Below are 11,647 nucleotides of genomic sequence, written 5' to 3'. Positions count from 1 at the left end.
GGGACTCCATTAAAAATGCTCTGAAGCCCTTCTTATTTTTCAATTAAAGAATATTCAAAGACTGTAAATCCACACTATAAGACAATACTTCTGCCCAGGACAATTCACCAAAAATCTACATGTGTTTTTCACTCCATTGAAGTCATAAGAAAACCCTATACAACCCTTCGTTGCTTTAGTTTTCTCCTACCACTATAAAATCCCCAAGCTCTCATCTCTTCTGCTTAGGCAGTGATCATTCAGCTTCAAAAACTTCATTTTCTCAGAAAACCCACAGTTTTCCTCCGCAACCGTTTTTTTTTTATTTTTTAAATGGGAAGCTAGTACAAGATATACCTAGAGAGAAAACCCATCTGTATAACCATCACCATTCATTCTACCGATCGATCACCCTAACTACCTTGCCAGTAGGCTAACCCCAGTGGCTTGCATCTCTCGGTGGCTCTCTCATCTTTCTTTAATACTCTACATCAAGAAGTTTTTGCAAGCCATTTTTTATCCAACAATTCGCCGCGTTTATTGTAATTGAAGGTAACGTGGTCCAAAAAGCTATGTGGGATATTTTGTCGGTTTTGTTGTGAGGACTGCGTTACATGTGTAACTTTGAATATAATGTTTCCATGAAGTGAATTCTCACCTGTGTTTATGGGTCAACCTTGCAGGTTTCAATTAATAACAAAATGAGAATTCTCATGTCTGCCTTCAAACAAGTAGTACAGCCGATGGTGAACTTCCATGGCCCCGCGCTTACCAACATCAACATGGATCCATTTTTCAGGAGAAAAGATAAGGTTGTGATCGTAATGGGAGCCACCGGGACTGGGAAGTCCCGGCTTGCCATAGACCTCGCAATGCATTATCCGGCGGAGATTATAAACTCGGACAAAATGCAAGTCTACAAAGGCTTGGACATCGTCACCAACAAAGTCACCGAGGAAGAGTGTAAAGGCATACCTCACCATTTGATAGGCAAAGTCGATCCCAACTCAAATTTTACTGCCAATGATTTCAAGCACCATGCGTCGTTGGCCATCGAATCCATCTTGGAGCGTGACAGACTGCCTATCATTGCGGGTGGTTCGAATTCGTACATTGAAGCCTTGGTGGATAAACACTCGGAGTTTCGAATGAAGTACGAGTGTTGCTTTCTTTGGGTTGATGTGGCCATCCATGTGCTCCACTCTTTCGTGTCGAAGAGAGTGGATCGGATGGTGAAGGTGGGTTTGGTGGACGAGGTGAGGAAAATGTTTGACTCTACAACTGAAGCAGAATATACGCATGGAATCAGGCAAGCCATAGGCGTGCCTGAAATGCATGAGTATTTACACTGCGAAGCGAGTGGTAGTAACGATGATGAAACCCAAGAGAGGCTTCTTCAAGCAGCAATTTCTAAAATCAAAGAAAATACTTGCATTTTGGCGTATCGCCAATTGCAAAAGATCCGCCGGCTGCAAGCTCGGCGGGGTTGGAACATGCACCGCCTTGATGCCACGGAGGCGTTCTTAAAGCACCAAGGGGAGGCGGATCAAGCATGGGAAAAATTCGTGGCAACACCCGCCACGCGGATGGTGGATAAGTTCCTTTTGGACCCAATTCCCTCCATTCTTCCGACAGAGGCCGTCATCAAGCCACCGCAATTCTTTCCACGTCTATGCCGACAATGGCTGCCGCAACACGGTAACTAGAGGAAGTAGGCCTTGGCCTAAACGTAGAATCTCCATTATCGCTCTAATCTGGTCGGCCATCTCTGCAGTAAAAAGGAAAAAAATCTTAAGAAGAAAAATATAGTTAGAAACGTTGCTGTCACTGTCCGGTGGTTAAGTTGAAAGGTAGCCGGATCCCCTCCAGATCCATATATACTGGACCTGCTGAGCATGCAATCCAGATCGTTGAAATTTAATCAAACGGTTACAATTATTATAATTTTTAGAGAATTTCCTGTTTATAACTGTTTGATCAAATTTTAACAATTCGAAACACATGCTCACTAGGCTCAATTTTATTAGATCTAGAAGCAACCCGGTTCCGTTGAAAGTACCTTTACATCTTTGGGTGGCGGTAAAGTTGGAAGCATTTTGGAAATCCGTGCTGGCTGCTTTGAAGTGCTTTCTTACAGTTCGTTTGTCCGTACGAACCACGGTGTGCCTGCGTCAAATCGTCATCAATCATGAATTGCTAAATAGGCTGTGGGGGTCCATATATTAGGGCCCATTAAATTCTCGTGTGTGAAGTAAATATATGAGAGTAAGTAGAGAGTGGTGTTTTTTTTGACCTTTTAGATTGTGTACCGTTTTTACACCGTGGGAGGAGATGAGTTGCTCTTTTTATTTTACATGTATATTGCTAATTTCCTATGGTATATATGCGATTGGGAGTTGGGAATTTCCCGAAAAAAAAAGAAAAGAAGAAGAGATGTGTGCGCATTTGGTTCTTCCATCCATATTCTAATTTCTAAAATTGAGTATACGTAACCATTTAGTATTACGATCTAATGGTATTACTCTTCACTTATAAGTGAGAGTTCTTATCTTTAATTCTCGCTAAAACTAAATCCAATTACAAAGTTCAAAGGAATTAGATATGATTGACATGAAAATTAAAGATATTAATTAAAATCTGTACTGGTTGTGTAATTAATGTACAATTTTCGTGAAGATTTTCAAGTGCACACAAAAACCGAATACGTTAAGGTCACATAAAACAATGATATCTGATTAAAAATGAGATAATTGTTGAACGACTCTATAAAAGTATAGGTCAACTTAATACGTAAAATCATTAAATTTAAATAATCAAGTTCGACCCATTATTTAGATTGATAAATCTGAATATATTGAGCTATATTTTGAATAATCTCAAGTATATGTGTGTTTGTTGTTACATATTTGTGAGAAATTTACCATGATACTCAACGTATCAGTAACTAATCACTCACATGAACATAATCAACTTGTACGCATGCGCGTAATTCATCCTAGCATATATATCGACTCATAATTATCTAGGAAAGGTGAACAACTATATATTTATGTATGTAGAATCTATTGTAAGATGCACACATCATTAGCACGGTTGAATAAGGTTCTTAAGATTATCCCTTCTACCCTATCAAGTATAGAATCATGACCAATAACCTTCTTGGACAACAGATCCAAAGGTGAAAGAACCTGCAACTTGCATGCATGGAAGGGACACACATAAACCTCTTTATTTGATGGAAGTAAATATGCTGTAATTGACAAATTTTAACATCTAGCTTTGAGCTGTGATTAGATTTTGGAACTAACCTATTCCTAATTGCCAAATTACAATTGGGAATCTTTGAAATTAAAGGGACAGCAAGGAAAGCTGCTGTAATTGGTAGGGTCGTCTATCCAAGAACCCTTGTCGTTTCATGCAAAAATGATTCCAAATTCCAACTATGCAGTTTTATATATAATTAATATGGATTGGCCTTTATACCCACTCAGCACAGGCACTCACTCACCACCTCTTATGTTAAAAGAGAATTTCAAATATTTTGCACTCAAAATTCTTTGTGACTTTTCTGCAATCTATTTCATTTGTTGATACTTAGCAAAATAATTTATCTTCTCAAAAAGAAAATTAAAATTTAAAGACATATTAAGTAAGAAAATCACGTTTCACTTAAGCTTCATTGCAACGCCATAATGAGGGTTAAAATCAACTTTATTAAAGGGGAGAAAGAGTTGGGGCTTAATTTTTCATGTATGTCAATGAGAGGGTGCCAAAACGGCAAATGCAATTTGCTTTTTAGATGAAAAGCCTAGAGAGGCCAATTGGCCAAATATATATATATATATATATATATATATATATATATATATTTAAACAAATGATATTATCTACATTAGGAGGAGGGGCGACTTAGTCTCACAATGGGCTAGTAATAATATGGTTTAAACTTGCCTTTGGCGAGAATCAAACCTAAGATCTCTCAGTTACAAGTGAAGAGGAATACCACTAGACCGTAGTACTAAGTGGCAATTGATCATATTTTTTAGTACAACAAATATTTTACATAAAGGAAAGGGGAAAATTGGTCATACTTTTTGATATTTCTGGAGAATGAATAATCGAATCTAAAAATTGTGGAAGAGTAATATTATGGGATTAAATATCATGGGATTGCTAGTAGTTAATTAATTTAATTGGTGTTACTTAAAATTCTGATTGTGTGGTTACTAAATGTTTTTATAGTGTTGATATTAACTGAATCGTTATGTTTATTAGAAATATGGTGATATTCTTTTTCATTTATAAGTAAGGTTTTATAGTTGAACCTTGTAAATCACAGTTTCAATACAATTTATTACATCTTATTCTCAAACTCTCCGTTCTTTAATATATTTTATATTGTTATATCATAAAACTTAGGAGATAGTATTAAAAAAACTTTATGGTGTCCATATATACTCTCTATATATACAAACCTATGCCTTACTTGACATCATCAAACCTCTACTCTTTTGATCAAAGACTTTAAGCAACTGAATGTTTGAACTTTGAAGACATAGCTACACCAGTCTAGGGTTTACCAAGTGAATGGTATGCACAAACCTTTTGTTTTGTTTTTTTGTTTTTTTTTGTTTTTTTTTTTTTTGTTTTTCTGTTTTCTCAGAAAGACAAAACGAAGTTAAGATCGTGAACGTAGCACTATTCCTTCTATCTTGTTATACTTTAGTCGATTTCTAATGGAAGAAAAAGTTAAGTTTGATTGGAATGGTAAACACATTCCCGTTGTCTTCAACGATGCCTAACACCGTCCATTCAACTCATCCGTTAATTTGTGCTAAACAAGGACAATAGAAAGAACAGACAAATGTGGCAGCTATCTATTTGCTTAGAATCTTAAGTTGTCATATAGTCGGGTACGCATAAAAGGACAGTCCACTCTACGGTAGTGTGAGGGTTGTCATGCCACTGCTATCACAATTAAATGTTCACGGGTTTTTCTTTTTCCTTTTCATTCTTCTGATCGTGTTTTTAATTAGGTTTCTTTCCAATTTTTCTGGTTTATTCCGATCCCTCCACTTTTAATCAACAAGTTTGTTTGAACTTGCAAGTTGTAAAGTGACATGAACCACAATATACATGTTTGAAATATCAATTTACAGTGCGCTAGAGCTAGGGTTTTACCAAAATGGCGTGTTTTGTATTTTAGGTTGTCGGCCTGGTAACAAACTTTTTGCTGTCGTAACATGAATATCGTTAGTTGGTCGAATGTCGTAAAGAGAAATATCAATTAATGTGACATCCGATCTTTTATTGTGTTTCCTTTTTTATGTTTTCTTGATTGAAGTGGTAGGCCTAAAAAACAAATATAATCCATGGTCCTCTAAAGTACAAGGCAATTATTGAGTGAACCATGCATGCCCAATCCTATCATCTTCGAAGCAGAGGACATGCAATGAAATTGGCTTGCTAGTATATGATGGGACTTTTAGATTAAAAAACGCAATGCCAACCACAAGTTCCTATGGACACCTGCAGTGTTGAATGAAGATAATGCCTCACATGAAACAAAAAACAATTGCAAGTATCTGAAAAGAAAAGAAACCTGCCAAGAACGCTGTCTTGGTCAACTTGAATCAATCAAACCCCACATTTCCAACCCTATTCCAAAAGAAAAAGAAAAATCTATAATCCCCTCTTGACTCTTGTACTCTTTTAATTCGTTTTGGCAACTTGTTTCTACTTGTTTTCGATCCGTAGTTTCTTGGAAATTTAGGTCAATTTTGTTTGTTCTTCGATGTCTGTTTGCTGGCGGTGGCATTTTTTTTTGAGTAATACTAACCATATTAAATTTTTAGATTAAATTTGCAAACTAAATGATGTGTCATCAATTAAAAATAAGCACGTTAATCAACACTTAAGTAGTAACCCAATTATCAATTTTTATGTCATTTAGTTTACAAAATTTTATCTACAAATTTAGTTTCCCTAGCATTACCCTTTATTTTTACGGCTTGAGCACCAAGTTTTTGTAGTCTTGTATCTGTATTTGGGTATTAGGGTTGGTCTCGTTTGCTGTCGTTAGCAAGTGATATAAAAGCTTCTGTGTACAACTCAGAAAAGCGTAGCCATGATTGAATGAGAGAGAGAGAGAGTTGATGCATTTTTAATATCAAGTTACTTATAATTGTCACTATTTATTGTTAGTGGGAAATTAAGATGATTGTCATTATTTGTTGTAATTGGAAAATTAAAATGTAATCTTTTAACCTTTCATTTTATGTATCTTTTGTAACTCTTTTATTGTTAATTTGTGTTTCTTACTCTATTCGCTAAGGTTGGTTTAAACCTATAATTAGTAGCATTTTTTTCATCAAATTTTTATTTATTATCCTACTACCTAATTTCTTCTACATCAATTATTCTCTTTTCTTCTGTCTTTTTGTTTTTACTTACTAGCCAAAGAAGAGTGTTCATGTAGTGGAGCTTTGAACTCTTCCTTTTGTGCATATAGGTTTAAGTCACACAATGATTCAATTGTGTTGTTATCTCTTGGAGGGGATGTCAAGTCAAATGATATACTCTTGCATCGGTTCATGGATCTCTCAACTGCAGTGGGCCTGCATATCCTTAAAGAGAGCGAGATACATGCACCTCAACCTAATTGTCAATGTGCTTCTTAGAAGAATATCATAATTTCCTTGCAACTTTTTCTAACAAAGAGCAATAAAACACAGTTTTTGGCAAGGGTTGTCGGGATTTCTACTTGGGCTATAAATAAAAAATACTGAAAATATGAGTATACCCCTTGGAATTCAATTTTCATTAACTAAAACCCACCATTGTAAAATTTTCTAATAAAAGCCCATTGACTAGGCTCTAACTAAGCAATATCTCTAATTAAGTATGACTTGGCAAAATTGGTATTTTTGTATGTCTAAATTACCCCTAATATCATTGACTTTGGGTCTATTACTTGTTATCTACATTTATTTTATATTATTTCATTCAATTAAACGTTTTGAAATGTTTATGTAGATTTGGAAAAGGAAAATTTTAGTGTCATGATGTCAACATATTAATAACAAAAGTTACATGATAATAGAGTTTTGATTCCTTATATAGTTGTTTCCACATTTATGTAAAAATGCGCATTTTTTTTCCTTTTCAAATAAGTGTAACAGGTAAATTGGTATTTTTCACAAATATACAAATGTTATTTTATTCAAAATTACCAATATTTTACATATATAAAATAACAATATAAGTTTCAGGTAAAATAATACATGCAAAATAATTTACCTACAAAATAAATAAATAAATACTGTTTGATTCAAAAGTTAATTAAGCTTTTTGCATACGCATATATATAATATTATCAAAACGTCCCTAACATATGTAATAATACATGCAAAATAATTTACCTACATAATAAATGAATGTTGATTGATTGCAAAAAACACATAATAATAACAAATGTGCCTAGTATATGTAATAATACATGCAAAATTATTTACCTACAAAATAAAAGGATGTTTTTAGCCAATTGATTCAAAGTTAACTAATTACCTATATTCTACTTAAAAATATAGGTAATTTATTTCACATAGATATAATGATAATAACAAAATGTGTCTTATGTATACATGCAAAATAATTTACCTATAATGATTGTCAAACAAATATAAGAAATGGAACAGATGATGGTAAGACAAGTATGAAGTAGATACTTTTGTAATTTACCTACAAAGCATAAAGTATAAAGTATAAAGTAGATGACTACCCCCTACAATTGACCTATCCATTGATGCAGTCATAAAACACAATGTGTTATCTTTCATGGATGAAAATGCTGGATATAATCAGATAAAAATGGCTAAAGAGGACATACATAAGATTGCATTCAGGTGTCCTGGACACGTAGGGACTTATGAATATGTAATATGTTGTGATGCCCTTTGGGTTGAAAAATGTGGGTGCTACATATCAAAGGGCAATGAATGCTATCTTTCATGACCTCATCTGGCATAACATGAATGTATACATTGATGACATTGTGGTGAAGTCTAAAACTGAAAAGCAACACTTAGAGGATCTTAGACAAGCTTTACTAAGAATGAGAACCCACAAATTGAAAATGAATCCTAGAAAATGTGCCTTTGGAGTTGGATCGGGCAACTTTTTAGGGTTCTTAGTTCATCAAAGAGACATGGAAGTGGATAAGAATAAAGCCAAAGCCATAATAGAGTCATTTGCACCTACCAACAAAGTACAATTGCAAAGATTGCTTGGAAAAATTAATTTCTTGAGGAGATTCATTGCTAACATGGTGGGCAAGATCCAACCCCTATCTCATTTGCTAAGGCTAATGAATCAAGAAAATTTTAAGTGGGGCCCTCAACATCAAGAAGCCTTTGATAAAGTAAAAACCTACATGATATCCCTTCCGGTGCTCATGCCTCCCTAAAGGGGTAAACCTTTAAAGCTCTACATTTCAGCATTTGAGAAGTCCATATGGACTTTATTAGCTCAAAATAATGAAGAAGGGAAGGAACAAGCAGTGTACTATCTCAGTAGAACCTTTACTGAGGTAGAAACAAGATACACCCCTGTTGAAAAGCTATGTTTAACTTTGTATTTCATTGCTAGCAAGTTGAGACATTACATGCTGCCTTGCCATACTCACATAATTGCTAAGACTGATGTGATCAAATACATGTCCAAACCTATGTTGACTGGGAGAATTGGCAAATGAATTCTGCCATTATCAAAGTTCAGTTTCCAATATGTGCTTTAAATGGCTACGAAGGGGCAAGTAATTGCAGACTTTTTGACAGAACACCAAGAGCCAGAAGAAGAGTTGATTAATATTCTTGATACTTTGGCAGTTGCAAGTATATGGTTTCCACTAAGAGAATGAGGCTGAAGCAAAGAGGCTTGGGTCCAACAAAAGATAAAAAAGGTATTCAGTCTCCAGATCACTCCATGGAAGCTATATTTTGATGGCTCACGCACACAGTGGGCTGCAGGCTTAGGGATAGTCATCGTTAATCCACAAGGTGCTCACCATTGTTATTCATTTTTCTTGGATTATGAAGTTATCACCAACAACAGAGTAGAATATGAAGCATTAATCATTGGCTTAAAGATTATGATAAAATTAAAGCCAAAAGAATTAGAGGTATTTGGAGATTCAGAGTTAGTGATTAATTAATTAAATGGAGAATACAAGTGCAGACATATCACAATGGCAGTGTATTACATGGCTGCTACTCAATTATTGGCATATTGGGGAAGTGAAGTCACAATTAATCATATTCATAGGGAATTGAATTTGGCTACAAATAAGATGGCACGACTAGCATCCGGAGGACAGGACTAGGGAGAAGCACCTGAAATAAAAGTGAAGATACAATCAAGAAGCCTTCATTATATCTTTGAAAGAGGATTCAGTTTAGATGTAATGACAGAAGAGCCTAAGATAGAAGATTGGAGGTCATCCATCATTCAGTATTTAAGAAATCCTTTTCTCCCTACTTGCAAGAAAACCAGACAACAGACAACTAAGTTTGTTCTATGAGAAGGAATTCTGTTGAGAAAAACCCCAGATGGGCTTCTGTTAAAATGCTTAGGTTTATAATAGTCAATAAGAGTGATGGCTGAGATACATAAGGGAATTTGTGGAGCTCACCAAGAAGGAATACAAATGAGATGGTTGCTAAGAAGATATGGTTATTTTTGGCCTAATATGGAAAAAGATTGTAAAGCTTATGCTAGAGGATGTGAAGAATGTCAGAGACATGGTCATCTACAATATACCCCATCAGTGCCTTTGAATCCAGTTATGAAGTCATGGGCTTTTAGATGATGGGCTATGGATTTCATCAGGAAAATATATCCAGCTTCCAGTAAAGGGCACACCTTTATAATTGTGGCAACTGATTACTTTACCAAATGGGTGGAAGCTTCAGCTATAAAAACCATCAATTCAACTACTATCAAGAAATTTATTGAGATCAAGATCCTACATAGATATAGGGTGCCTGAAGTCATTGTCACAAACAGAGGACCATCATTCATTTCAAAAGATGTAGAAGAGTTTGCGAAGAAGTTCAAGTTAAAAATGATCCAATCCAGCCCCTATTACCCCTAGTATAATGGTCAAGCAAAGGCTAGCAACAAAATTTGAATCAATATCACCAAGAGAATGGTTGTAGATAGCCCAGAGAAATGGCATAAGAAATTAAGAGATACTCTTTGGGCTTATAGAACTTCAAAAAGGGCAGGATGAACTACTCCTTATGCATTAACATTCGGGTAAGATGCAGTGATTCCTATGAAAATCAATGTAAGCTCTTTGAGAATACAGAACCAATTTGATCTACACAGTGAAATTTTATACAGGCCATATGTCAAGGGATAAAAGATTTGGATGTTGCCCGCATTGAGGCCCTGGACAAGATTCAAGAAGGAAAAAGAGTTGTTGCTCGAGCTTATAATAAAAGGGTAAAATTGAAGTCTTTTGAAGAGGGAGAGTTGGTGTGGAAAATAGTTCTACCATTGGGAGCACAAGTCAAAGGATTTGGAAAGTGGAGTCCTACTTGGGAATACCACTTTATGATTATCAAAGTATTAGATAAGGGGGCATATTACTTGGCAGATCTAGAAGAAGATCCACAGAAACATTCAATCAATCACTACTACAAAATTATCTATAGCTGGCGGTCCAAAAACAGATAAAAAAACGTATATTACTGTCGGATTTTAAGCAAAATGTAACAGAAAATGGATGCGGTGACGGATATAATAAGCAACAGAATTGCCAGCGTCAAGAAATGAATTTTCCGACAGAATATACTCTAAAACCGATAGAAATTGTGTCGGATATAACCGACAGAAAATATGTTAATAATGAATAAATAAGAGAATTTCTGTCAGCTAAAACCAACAGAAAATACTAAAACTGACAGAACTTCTGTCAGCATTTCTGTCAGATATAACTAACATAATTTATTAATAAGAATAAATAAAAGCCTTCTTGTTGGATAAAATCGATAGAAAATCTACTACTAATAAAAAAAAAAATATAAACAACCACTTTTTGCATCATATCCCCTGCATTCATTGTACTTTCCATATTCACATCAAAATTAGACATAGCTTCATTAGGAAGCGGCTTAGGACGCGTCATGCTAGCAATTGTTACAGCATCGTTTGTTTCTACCTGCATACATTCACATTTCATTAGAATCACTCAATCACAGCAAGCATTGCTCATTCAAATGAATCTCTCCTCGAAATCAAAAGAAAATCGAAATACTTACAGTGTTGATGAGATCTATGATAACAGAGAGCTCTTAGTGCGCTAGCTGTAAGTTCTCCACTATGCTTTGCCATTGCCACTGCGTCATCGCGCTCTCTTTCGAGCTCTTCTTCTACTTCTTGTTCTCGTCATTCTCCACAGCCCAAGTGAAATCGATTCTCCGAATCAAATTATGCCGCTTCTCTTCGTAGCCTACATCACTTTAATCAAAGAAATAGATAATTAGGAGAAAAGGGGGAAGGGAGGGGGGAGGGAGAAGGAAATGAGGAGAGAGCAGAAAAGAAGAGAAGAGATGTAAGATCCCACTCACCTTGATAATTCGAGCTTTGACAAGACAACCTATCTAAA

At 35.3% G+C, this 11,647-nt stretch overlaps 1 pseudogene; it reads left to right on the top strand.

The window, feature by feature from the left end:
• The first annotated feature begins 244 nt into the window (after window positions 1-244).
• Window positions 245-2,369, top strand: LOC137732532 (adenylate isopentenyltransferase 5, chloroplastic-like; annotated as a pseudogene).
• Window positions 2,370-11,647: the final 9,278 nt, after the last annotated feature.

Source organism: Pyrus communis, chromosome 4 (assembly GCF_963583255.1).
Source record: "Pyrus communis chromosome 4, drPyrComm1.1, whole genome shotgun sequence".
In the NCBI taxonomy this organism is placed as follows: Eukaryota; Viridiplantae; Streptophyta; class Magnoliopsida; order Rosales; family Rosaceae; genus Pyrus; species Pyrus communis.
The sequence above is the reverse complement of the archived record's forward strand: the minus strand, read 5'-3'. Positions and strand labels throughout refer to the sequence as shown.